This window comes from Triticum aestivum, chromosome 4D (genome assembly GCF_018294505.1).
Source record: "Triticum aestivum cultivar Chinese Spring chromosome 4D, IWGSC CS RefSeq v2.1, whole genome shotgun sequence".
NCBI lineage: Eukaryota > Viridiplantae > Streptophyta > Magnoliopsida > Poales > Poaceae > Triticum > Triticum aestivum.
The window spans coordinates 394,775,348-394,789,192 of record NC_057805.1 but is presented as its reverse complement, the minus strand read 5'-3'; positions in this window follow the sequence as shown (position 1 = coordinate 394,789,192).

Here is a 13,845-nt window from a genome sequence, read left to right as displayed (position 1 = left end):
CGAAAAATTCCAAAGAAAATATGAATCATGAAATCCAAAGAAGTCATTGGTAAATAAAAAGGAAGAAATGATATATGGATAAATTACATCCCTACAGATCAACTTGCATAACGCCAAAGCCATTCTAATGCTATCATGTGATATAAAATGTGTTTCAATCATTGTGAATCGCCAAAAGATGTTTTTTAGTAAAACGTTGTATTATATGTGTGAAGTTCACATGAAACGGATACGGCTTTGAAGGAAAGGGGGGCTGGATTTCGATAAAATATAGAGATGTTGTGTTTATTTTTTTATTATTCGTGTAGTATCATTTTTGCTAGGATCACTTCCAAAGAATGATTTCCTTCACTGAAAACATATTGACTCCATTGTAGTCAACTTATACGGGATGAAAATCATTGTATGTAGTATTTGGAGGCACGTGATTCATTGTCTATCTTGCGAGAATTGCATTACGTCTATTTTTTAAACAAACATGTAATTTTGTAAGCAACCGATATGTAATCTCACCAACTAAAACACCAACATGGACCAATGTTTTTTTGCGAGTGATGGATCGATGATTTTTTAGAACCGCCCTCATGGCACTTTAATAAATAGGGGACACATATCTAATTATACAACATCAATCAGATAGCCAGGAATTGCATCAAAATCAACAAAATGATTAGGTAAACTAAGTGCTTCCTTAAGACACAAGTGAGTCGGAACATTTGCACTTCTCCTCACGAATAGAACTATGAGTCCCTGGAAGTTTGCGAGATAGGGTTTCATCTCACGAATCAGTAGTGATTAGATGGACCAGTCATCTTCAGCACGCCATTAGGGCACACGTCATCTGGCAAGCAGTCTCTAGCACTACATATCATATGTTTTGTTCTATTGTCATTAAGATCGCATTCTGGCCTACCATTAGTTCCACTATAAGCGATGAGGGGTGTCTTCATGTTTAGCACATTAGCCCTAAAAGTATCCATGCGTGATCACACGCCGCAACCCCACCGCCTCCCGGTCTCCTCACCGAGCAAACTGGTCCATCTGAATTAATCATAATCCACCCCTCCTTTGGTGGTTTCCACCTTTGCGTTCCCTGCGGATGGGACACCGAATCTAACACTGGTAGATCTAGTGACTTGATAATCTCATCAATGATCTCCATGGACTTGTGTGGTTGGTGTATTAGATCCTCGTGAGATTACTTGTTTCGACTTGTCTAGATTGTCCACATCACTAACACTGCGATGGTTCTCTTGTCCTTGCTAATAAAAAGTGGATCAAGCATATCTCGGGATCAAGTCAGGGGGTGCAGTTTTGGAAGTTTCAAACCAAATAAAATCCTTTATTGATTCCTAGAATCTAAGCGCACGATTGCATGTGACCATCTCATTAAATTCATTCTCGCACATACGACAAACACCATCCTTTTCTCACATGTCATTGCTTCAGCTCCCCATGTGAAGGTAACACATTCTTGATTACTCTTCGCCAAAATACATGGATTTTTGCTTGAACTAGTAATCTCCAGAAATGTTTTCAAGTCTCCCAGCCACCGGACGAGCTAGACGGCTCACTGCGCTTACTTGCTTCTTTTTACATTATCGCATGTTATGTCGACCTCATTGAAAAGAGGCATGATTGCTCCCACACCTAGAAATCTCATATTCCCCTTCTCGGCTTTGGCATACCAAGTGTAGCATCTGCATCAGAAGGAATGAAGAGTCGAAGAGTCTGAGAACTAACTCCACATTCCATTGACTAGTATCCTTGAATATCAGGTCTGACACCAAGTAGACATAATCATCAGCTAGGCGACACACGGGCCACATGGTTACAGACCCTGGTATATCGATATCATGTCATATTTATGTAGTTATTCCATCTCACATCCTTCTGATTCGCCCATCCTAAAGTGTTGGGGATATACCCTGAGGTGTGACCCGCCCAGGAGGGGCCGGGTTACAACGTTGGCGACTTAACGTGAAGAAGGCCCAAGAAGACAAGATATAAGGATGGCGGCTCATAAGGCAAGCTTATTGGAGGCCCAAGACCCGAAGGTGGCTTGAGATCCGAAGGTGTGAGCCGCCCGATGTTGACTTGTTATGTAAGGCAAGGAAATTAGAATCAGGGTCAGTTACGTTGTGTGACCCGACCCGGACTCTTGTAAACCGTCGGACCTCGACCTATGTATATAAAGGCGAGATTCGGCGGCGGGTTAACTCAAGAAACAATCGATCGAGAACTAGGTCAAGCGTATTCGCTCCCTTGTAATCGAAACTCAAGCAATACAACTAGAAGCAGGACGTAGGCTTTTACCTCATTGTGAGGGGCCGAACCTGGGTAAATCATTTGTGTCTTTTGTCCCAATCAACCCCTTCAAGCTAACCTGTGTTGCGATGGATCCACACCTAAGTCCTTTCACAAGGGCATCTGTCGTGACAAAACCACGACAGTTGGCGCCCACCGTGGGGCCAGAGCACGGTGGTTTCGAGTTCTTGAAGGGCATCTTCTCAGGGATCAAAGGATATGCCATGGGTCGGATGACCAAGAGTCGTCGCAGCAAGATCTACATCGACGATGCTGGCTGGGGCCCCGAGGCTAATTCAATTGAGTACAGGTACCGGGTACCCTTCGGCGGAATTCACGTCTTCATCGGAAAGATCGGCGAGTCAGAGCCTGAGCCGGATTCCTGCACGGACGTCATAGAGACGGCTCAGCGCGCACGATCCGTCAGGGTTCAACCCGGCCGAAAGCGCGTTTTTGTTGGCTTTGTTCATGGGGCGGATCTTGAGGAAGGATCTATGTCTGGTGGAGAGACGGCCATCTATTCAGGTGATGAGTCCTCAACCGGCGAAACTGAGTCAATCTATCAACTCCAAGATGGCGGGATTGGGGGCTATTTCGATGGTGACAGTATTCCGGACCCCTATGAGCCGCCGAGCAGGGCCGCTATTTTCATGGATGGCATGCAACCAGTGTTAAACTCCTCAACTGCCGCGGCCATGACGTCCGGCTCAACTACTGCTGCGACGGCTGGGGCGAGCGGCTTTGCGCGTCTGCCGGCTCAAGTCTTGTTCGAACTCTTGGATGCTTTGGTGACTCTGTTAGCCGCAGAGGTGACTCCAACGAATCAAGTGCAGCATAATGCGGAGGTTGCAAAGCTGCGGGACGAGGTGACTGATACGTCCATTTTGCATCATGTTTGCCTACTCTTATTTATGATGTTTTTATGCATAATAATGCTTTTTGGAGTAATTATAATGCCTTTTCTCTCATAATATGCAAGGTACACACAAAGAGGGAGAATTCCGGCAGCTGGAAATCTGGACCTGAAAAAGCTACATCAGGCTACCTATTCTGCACAACTCCAAACAAGCTGAAACTTTATGGAGATTTTTTATGGAATATATGAGGAATATTGGAGCCAATAAGTACCAGAGGGGGGCCACTAGGTGGGCACAACCCACCTGGGCATGCCAGGGAGCCCAGGCGCGCCCTGGTGGGTTGTGCTCTCCTCGGCCCACCTCCGGTGCCCATCTTCAGGTATATAAGTCATTTTGACCTAGAAAAAATAAGGAGAGGACTTTCGGGACGGAGCGCCGCCGTCTCGAGGCGGAACTTGGGCAGGAGCACTTTTGCCCTCCGGCGGAGCGATTCCGCCGGGGGAACTTCCCTCCCGAAGGGGGAAATCATCGTCATCATCATCACCAACAACTCTCCCATCTTGGGGAGGGCAATCTCCATCAATATCTTCAACACCACCATCTCATCTCAAACCCTAGTTCATCTCTTGTGTTCAATCTTTGTACCAGAACTATAGGTTGGTGCTTGTGGGTGACTAGCAGTGTTGATTACATCTTGTAGTTGATTACTATATGGTTTATTTGGTGGAAGATTATATGTTCAGATCCAATATGCTATTTAATACCCCTCTGATCTTGAGCATGATTATCATTTGTGAGTAGTTACTTTTGTTCTTGAGGTCACGGGAGAAATCATGTTGCAATTAATCATGTGAACTTGATGTGTGTTCGATATTTGATAGTATGTATGTTGTGATTCCCTTAGTGGTGTCATGTGAACGTCGACTACATGACACTTCACCATATTTGGGCCTAAGGGAATGCATTGTGGAGTAGTTATTAGATGATGGGTTGCGAGAGTGACAGAAGCTTAAACCCTAGTTTATGCGCTATTCCTTAAGGGGTCGATTGGATCCAAAAGTTTAATGGTATGGTTAGAATTTATTCTTAATATTTTTCTCGTAGTTGCGGATGCTTGCGAGAGGGTTAATCATAAGTAGGAGGTTTGTTCAAGTAAGAACAACACCTAAGCACTGGTCCACCCACATATCAAATTATCAAAGTAGCGAACACGAATCGAACCAACATGATGAAAGTGACTAGATGAAATTCATGTGTACCCTCAAGAACGCTTTGCTTACTATAAGAGACCGTTTTAGCCTATCTCTTGCCTCAAAAGGATTGGGCTACCTTGCTGCACTTTTTTTTACCATTATCGTTACTTGCTCGTTACAAATTATCTTGCTATCAAACTACTCCATTACTTACAATTTCAGCACTTGCAGACATTAGCTTGCTGAAAACCACTTGTCGTTTCCTTCTGCTCCTCGTTGGGTTCGACACTCTTACTTATAGAAAAGAGCTACAATTGATCCCATATACTTGTGGGTCATCAAGGCTATTTACTGGCGTCGTAGCCGGGGAGTGAAGCGCCTTTGGTAAGTGGAATTTGGTAAGGAAACATTTATATAGTGTGCTAAAATTTACTGTCACTTGTTACTATGGAAAACAATCCTTTGAGGGGTTTGTTCGGGGTATCTTCACCTCGACCGGAACCACAATTAGCTACCCCTCAACCTACTGCACCTACTGAAAATATTGAATACAAAATTCCTTCGGGTATGATAGAACAACTGCTAGCTAATCCTTATGCAGGAGATGGAACCGAACATCCTGATATGCACTAGATATATGTGGAACAAATTTGTGGATTGTTTAAGCTTGCAGGTTTACCCGGAGATGAAGTTAAGAAGAAGGTTTTCCCTTTATCTTTGAAGGGAAAAGCATTGGCATGGTATAGGCTATGCGATGATATTGGATCTTGGAATTGGAATCGATTGAAATTGGAGTTTCACCAAAAAAATTATCCCATGCATCTAGTTCATCGTGATCGGAATTACATATATAATTTTTGGCCTCGTGAAGGAGAAAGTATCGCGCTAGCTTGGGGGAGGCTTAAGTCAATGTTATATTCGTGCCCCAATCATGATCTCTCAAGAGAAATTATTATCCAGAATTTTTATGCTCGGCTTTCTCATAATGATCGATCCATGCTTGATACTTCTGGTGCTGGTTCTTTTATAAAGAAGACTATTGAATTCCGGTGGGATCTTTTGGAAAGAATTAAATGCAACTCTGAAGATTGGGAACTCGACAAAGGTAAAGAGTCAGGTATTAAGCTTAAGTATGATTGTGTTAAATCTTTTATGAATACCGATGCTTTTCAAAAGTTTAGCACTAAATATGGACTTGACTCTGAGATAGTAGCCTCCTTTTGTGAATCATTTGCTACTCATGTTGATCTTCCTAAAGAGAAGTGGTTTAAATATCACCCACCTATTAAAGAAGAAATTAAAGAACCGAAACTAGCTAAAGAGGAAACTATACTTTATAATGTTGATCCAGTAGTTCCTATTGCATATATTGAGAAACCACCTTTCCCTGTTAGGATAAAGGAACATGCTAAAGTTTCAACTGTGGTCAACAAAAGTTATATTAGAACACCTAAACTTGATGAACAAATTAAAGTAGAGCCTAGTGTTGCTATGGTTAAAGATCTCTTGGAAGAAAATATAGATGGGCATGTTATTTACTTCTGTAATGAAGCTACTAGAATTGCCAAACCCGATAGAACGGATAATCATAGACCCGTTTTTGGCATACCCGTTGTCTTAGTTAAAATAGGAGATCACTGTTATCATGGTTTATGTGACATAGGTGCTAGCGTGAGTGCTATTTCCTTTACCTTATATCAAAAAATTATGAATGACATAGCACCCGCTGAAATAGAAGAAATAGATGCCACTAGTAAACTTGCTAATAGTGTCACCATCACACCACTGGGGATTGTTAGAGATGCTGAAGCCTTGTGTGGGAAAATAAAATACCCTACTGATTTTCTTGTCACTGGTACAACGACGTGCTATACAAACGGTTTTTAACCCCTTTCCGCGATGGCATTTGGAACCGTCACCAAGTGAGTGTGGGCGATAGGGGTCCTTCCCACACGACCCAAAAATCGTCGGGGATAGGCCCTCCTGGGACACAGGCTGTGGCCGTGTGCGATCGGGCAAGGCATCGAAACCCAATCATTTTCGTAGGTATGTACATCCCACACGGTAATCCAAGAAAAACATTTCCGTAGGTATGTACATCCCACACGGTGAATCCCAGAAAATCATTTCCGTAGGTATGTACATCCCACACGGTGAATCCCAGAAAATCATTTCCATAGGTATGTACATCCCACACGGTGAATCCTAGAAAAACATTTCCGTAGGTATGTATACCACACACAGTTCTTTGTGTGGAAACGTTTGTGCAAGGTGGCCTAACGCAAACAGTTCACTGCCGGAAGCCGTGTGTGATTGTTAGTTGATCGAACACGCCTACTTTCTAGAAACCGTGCGGGTTGTTTGAGTTCATCGCCCACAATGTTGTCTGAGTAACCGTCTGCAATAGAAAACCCCAATAAGTAGGGTAATTAGCCTATTATTGATAATCCATGTACTAATCAAACTGATATTTCTTATAAAACACGCCAGATATTTCATATCCGTATAAAAGCAACCAGGATTTCATAATCGAATTACATCAGATAGCTTCGGCACTCAGTTAGGCCATTATACGACAGCACCAAGTTTCACATGTAGCATAAAAAACCTTTGGAAAGTAGCATCATACACGGTAAATAGACAGATGAATCTCATCTGGGAAACTGTAGAAGCGGAAGGCAAATATTGAGCCTTCAGTGATGTTGAATGTCCTTGCAACTTTAGGCCAGTGGCTATGGATAACTGCCCGCCCAACCTTCGTCCTCTTCAGCAAGACTTCAGTATTGTATCATGGGTGTTGAATGAATACCTTCCTCGCCTCTTGACCATGCAGGTGGTTTGAGAGGTAATCATCGGTGAATTGCTTTGAAAAGTACTGAAAACAAAGCTATGCATAAATCGCTGTTGTAAACTTTGAAATGGCGCAAGGGGTAAAACAAGGTAAAAGAGTTGGTACCATCCTATAGTTGACTGATGTCTTCTTCATTGTGCAAACAAAGATCTTGCTGTTATTCATTGCAAGTTTCTTCATCCTAACAATCTTTCTGAGTTTCTTAACTTGACTGATATTCATGGACATCTCATTTCCCCATATGCAAAATGGGTCGAACAGTGGGTCTAAGGCTCTAATAGCAGGACCTACATGTGCAAGACCAAATTGTAAGAAACCTAAATATTAGAATGATTCCTGCAACTGCACAATAATGTGCTATTAGCCAAATGACCTGCTTGAACAAACCTCAATGGTAAACCATAGTGTCTCCCATTGTTTCCCTGCAACGCACATAAGGAAGATCTTGATCAGGTTAACTGAGAGTTGCCAGACTATCAGTAGAATATGTATTGAGTACAGCCAAATTCGATTGGTGTCACATGCATAACAATACAAAATTGTACCCACAACAAATGAAAATCAAATTGCAGAACTGAACCAAACAGTTAAATGGACAGCAGACCAAATGAACCAAAATAGTTAACTGAGCACTACATTGCAGAATAGAAACATGTACTAGAAGATAAGACAGTTAACAAAACAAAGAATGCTTGAGAACAGTACTACGAAATGTAGCAATTGTTGGACCAAAGTGTTAACGGAACATTACATTTTAGAGGACCAAGCTGTTAACTGAACATCAGATTGCATATTAACATTACAGAGGACAAATCACTAGAAGGCACTGGCGGTGGCCTCTAGAAAACAACACGAACTGTATTTTAAAGTAGACAACCACGTGGCGGTGTCGACGGTGGCCTCGAAGACGAGGTGCTCCTCCAAGATCTGGCGGTCGACACGCATGGCATCCACAGCAACCTCGTGCGTGCGGCCGCATGCTACTGAGCTCCATGTTATACTGCGTGCAAAATGGCTGTGGGTGGCGCTTAATTGGAGGAGGGGGCAGTGATTTCGGTGGAAGGTGTCGCTCCGTCGGTCGGGGCATGTGGGACGGGAAAGGAGGAGGATGGTGTGGGCGGGGTGTGGATTACCTGACCATATCAATGAGGCAACGCAGCAAGAAAAAGGGTCGGTGGCGAGGAGGCCGCATAGCAAGAAGAAGGGTCGCCGGCGAGGAGGCAGCGCTGCAAGAAGAAGGGTCGCCAGCGAGGAGGTGGCGCTGCAAGAAGAAGGGTAGCTGGCGAGGAGGCAGCGCTGCAAGAAGAAGGGGCGCCAGCGAGGAGGCTGAGCTGCCAGTAAGCAGCAGTGAAGGTTTGAACTTGGAAATCAAGGAGGAACAGTGGAAATGTGGCTTTTGGTAGGAGGGAGGGGGCGGGGAGATAGATATTTCCGCAGTGGCAAAAAAAATTCGCTCGGTGCCGCGAGAAACTGGCGCGCAAGTGTGGTTCAAGCGGGGGCGGTGGACTGTAGACGACGAAGCTTCCTGCATAAGCCAGACAAGACGGTGCTCCAAGATATTTTATATCGCATCTCACACGATTCTTTCTAGTAAACTGTTTGTGGTATACCTGATTTTTTTCATTATGTTTTGAAAGACAAAATGGTGTTACGGAGGGAAAGGATGGTGTTTGAATTGCTAGAACATTTACGTACAGTGAACATGCAACTAGTACACGAGTGTCGTGTTTAAATTTGAAATTATTCTGGGTTCGTTTGGCATTTTATGCATTAATTGAGTTTCTGGGCATTTAATGTGCATAATTCAAATTTGAACTACAAGCACATGCTCCAATGCACCAAAGTTTGTTGAAAAATCACATGTGTGTCTTTGGGTGAATTTATAGGTCCCATGCAAGAAATGGGAATGAAATTCAAACATCTGGGCGTCGTGGCTCGGCTGGAAAGATTGAGAAACTTGGTTTTTAAATTCCTGTAAATCCAAAACACGCTTGAAAATCATGAAACTTGGCATGGTGTCATGACATGGCACCAACATGTTGCGGTAAATTTTTTGGCCGAATTGAGACAAGCTTTGGTGTAAGCTTCTTGCAAACCGGAGCTTCCCTCAAGAAGGCTCGTGGTTCCGAGAGGGAACGTGTCACCTCCGTGTGCGAAAAGAGATACGTACACAGTCTTCTCCCGCCTTAATTTTTTTACACAGGCAGATTAGACCAAATAGAAGTATCGTGCTAAATTTTGGAATTATTCCGGATTCGTTTGGCCTTTTTTTATAGATTAATTGATTTTTTGTGCATTTAATGTGCATAATTCAAATTTGAACTACAAGCACATGCTCCAGTGCACCAAAGTTGGTTGGAAAATCACATGTGTGTCCTTGGGTGTATTTATAGGTCACATGCAAGAAATGAGAATGAAATTCAAACATCTGGGCGTCGTGGCTCGGCCGGAAAGATTGAGAAACTTGGTTTTTTAATTCATGTAAATCCAAAACACGCCTGAAAATCATAAAACTTGGCATGGTGTCATGACATGGCACCAACATGCTGCGGTAAGTTTTTTGGCTGAATTGGGACAAGCTTTGGTGTAAGCTTTTTGCAAACCGGAGCTTCCCTCAAGAAGGCTCATGGTTTCGAGAGGGAATGGGTCACCTCCGTGTGCGAAATAAGATACGTACACTGCCTTCTCCCACCTTAATTTTTCTACACAGGCAGATTAGACCAAATAGAAGTATCGTGCTAAATTTTGGAATTATTCCGGGTTCCTTTGGCCTTTTTTATACATTAATTGAGTTTCTGCGCATTTGATGTGCATAATTCAAATTTGAACTACAAGCACATGCTCCAGTGCACCAAAGTTGGTTAAAAAATCACATGTGTGTCCTTGGGTGTATTTATAGGTCTCGTGCAAGAAATGGGAATGAAGTTCAAACATCTGGGTGTCGTGGCTCAGCCGGAAATATTGACAAACTTGGTTTTTTAATTGCTGTAAATCTAAAACACGCCTGAAAATCATGAAACTTGCATGGTGTCATGACATGGCACCAACATGCTGCGGTAAATTTTTTGGCCAAATTGGGACAAGCTTTGGTGTAAGCTTCTTGCAAACCGGAGCTTCCCTCAAGAAGGCTCATGGTTTCGAGAGGGAATGTGTCACCTCCATGTGCGAAATAAGATACGTACACTGCCTTCTCCCGCCTTAATTTTTCTACACAGGCATATTAGACCAAATAGAAGTATCGTGCAAAATTTTGGAATTATTCCGGGTTCCTTTGGCCTTTTTTATACATTAATTGAGTTTCTGCGCATTTGATGTGCATAATTCAAATTTGAACTACAAGCACATGCTCCAGTGCACCAAAGTTGGTTAAAAAATCACATGTGTGTCCTTGGGTGTATTTATAGGTCCCATGCAAGAAATGGGAATGAAATTCAAACATCTGGGCGTCGTGGCTCGGCCGGAAAGATTGAGAAACTTGGTTTTTTAATTCCTGTAAATCTAAAACATGCCTGAAAATCATGAAACTTGGCATGGTGTCATGACATGGCACCAACATGTTGCGGTAATTTTTTTTGGCCGAATTGGGACAAGCTTTGGTGTAAGCTTCTTGCAAACCAGAGCTTCCCTCAAGAAGGCTCGTGGTTCTGAGAGGGAACATGTCGCCTCTGTGTGCGAAACGAGATACGTACACTGCCTTCTCCCGCCTTAATTTTTTTACACAGGCAGATTAGACCAAATAAAAGTATCGTGCTAAATTTTGGAATTATTCTGGGTTCGTTTGGCCTTTTTATACATTAATTGAGTTTCTGCGCATTTAATATGCATAATTCAAATTTGAACTACAAGCACATGCTCCAGTGCACCAAAGTTGTTTGAAAAATCACATGTGTGTCCTTGGGTGAATTTCTAGGTCCCATGCAAGAAATTGGAATGAAATTCAAACATTTGGGCATCGTGGCTCGGCCGGAAAGATTGAGAAACTTGGTTTTTTAATTCCTGTAAATCCAAAACAGCCTGAAAATGATGAAACTTGGCATGGTGTCATGACATGGCACCAACATGTTGTGGTAATTTTTCTGTCCGATTTGCGAAGGCGCACACATTAACAATCAACAAAGTCATTTTGGAACAAGTGTTGTCATGTTACAAATCGGAAACACAAGTATTATTGAAACCGTGGGCGTTCTACTTACCATTTACGTGCCGCCACGCGTCCCCTTTTTTATTGGCTAGGAGGTGACGTGTGGGGTAGCTATTTGAGTACGGGAGGCGTGCGATCAGACCCCTGCGCATGCTCATCGGGAGGAGAGCCCTTTGACCGCTACCCGCCGCGCACCTCCCTCCCAACGTCTCCATTAATGGCGCCCGAGCCCCTGTTCTACGCGTGGCTATGTGTCTCACTGGACTGAGATTTAAGAGAGATAAATGAAAATCTGAAAAGAAAGTTTTGCACAGATCTTGATGTAAGATCTAACGGACCTATATAGCATCGACTGCGACTTATAGCAAGCATGATGAATATAAGGACGATGACAGTGGATAATAATTGTCTTACATATTTAGGAACATAATTAAAAAAGCCACATGCGGCAACGCCCGAAATACACAAGGGCAAAAGAAGAAGGAAGACAACGATCTGCCTTGATGATCTCTACGTTGCTGCAGGCCGCGGGAACTAGTCTCCGCGGCGAGCAGTGATGAGCTCTTTCTTGTCCTCAAGATGCTGCTTGAGAGCATCCACGGATTCCTCCACTAGCCTTGCGCGCTCGATGCGCAGCATGGCATTCTCGTCCATAAGACGATGACGCCGATCCTCTTCAACAAGGCAGTGGTCTCCTCCTGCTGCTCCGCACTTCCGACGATCTTCGCCCTCAGCAGGTCGCGCTCGGCCTGGAGCTTCGCATTGCTCTCATTTAGTTGCCGGATGACGCTAGTAGCCTCTTCAAAAGAGGCTTTCATGTCGTCCTGCAACCTCGCCCAGCCGGAGATCTGATCCATCTGGCTATGGACGATCGCATGCATGCGCCTGTAAGAGTCCTCGCTTGCCCGCGAGACATTTTCCCAGGCTGCCGCGGCGCGGGAGGTCATCTCTGCTGCATTCGCGGCATGGTGGAACATCTCTTCTGCTTCCGCAGCGCGGCCGGACAGTCTGCTGCATCGATAGCGCGGCGGGACCTGCGTGCTGCTTCGGCGGCGCGGTGGGACCTCTGTGCTGCTACGACCGCGCGACGGGACATGTCGGCTGCGTTCGCGGCGAGGTGGGACATCTCTCGTGCTTCCTCTTCCATGCTCGCATCTCCCTGTTGGCAATCTCTCGACCCAGAACTCACGCTGGCCATGGCAGACGCAAAGGGAACCATGATGAATGACTTTGTTTTTGTGGATGAGGAGTTGAGGAGGAATGTGCAGTCATCTTAGAGTAGTTGTATTTATAACCGAGTAGTAATACACTCCTAAGTGGGAAACTATTTAGTTTTGATCGGTGTGAACAGGTTTGCAATTTGGAATGTGACGGGACGCATGCTCAAAATTTACTGACGGCTATAAGTGTGGCACTATTCCCGGAAGGCATAACGTGAGCACGTACGCCTTCTTGGCCGCGTATGTAGCGTTTGCACCATAGGGTGCACCACAATAGGCAATGTCAGCACACGTCTTGTTCCAACAACCGTGTGCGCTCGTTATTACCATCGCGCACGCTTCTTTTAATTAGAATGTGTGTGCCCGTCTAGCGCACACACGTTGATCTATCTAACTATTTCAGTTTGTTGTGGCTAATCACAAATAGTTCATCCATGTGAAGTGTATGCCATCAATCGCAGACACTTTGATCTGGCTGACCCGTTCTGTTTTGTTGCCTAATCGCAAACAGTTAATCCTTCTGAAGCGTATGCCCTCAATCACACACACCTTGATCTGGCTGACCGTTTCTTTTGTGTTGCCTAATCACAAACAGTTCATCCGAGTGAACCGTATGATGTATATCACACATGCCTTCATCAGGCCGCCCATTTCTTTTGTTCTGCCTCATCGCAAACAGTTCATTGGACTGAACCGTATGCCCTGCATCGCACACGCAACTAAAATCTGAACCGTGTTTGATGGCTCCGCCATCGCAAATGTTTTGCACCTTTTTTGATGGTTCTTTTACACCACCGTTTGTGATTATTGCATCGCACACAGTTTCGTCGAAGGGTCTCTGATCGTAGTGTCACGTTAGCAGCATCCTGTAGTAGTGTGTTCTTGGTTCCCCACAAGATGACTTTTGTCCCATTATCTTTGGTATACCTTTCTGAACACCGTTAATGCTAAAATAGATTGTGAGAAACAAACTGTCGGTGTTAGTTTTGGTGATGAGTCTCACGAGTTTAATTTTTTCAAGTTTAGTAGAAAGCTTCATGAAAAAGAATTGTCTAGTAAGGATGAAATAATTGGTCTTGCTCTATTGATGTGCCTCCTACTAATCCACTAGAACAATATCTGCTAGACCATGAAAATTATTTACATATGCATGAATGAAAGGAAATAGATCAGATTTTCTTTGAACAACGTCCTCTGCTTAAACACAATTTGCCTATTAAAACTTTAGGAGGTCCTCCACCACCTAAAGGTGATCCTGTGTTTGAATTAAAACAAT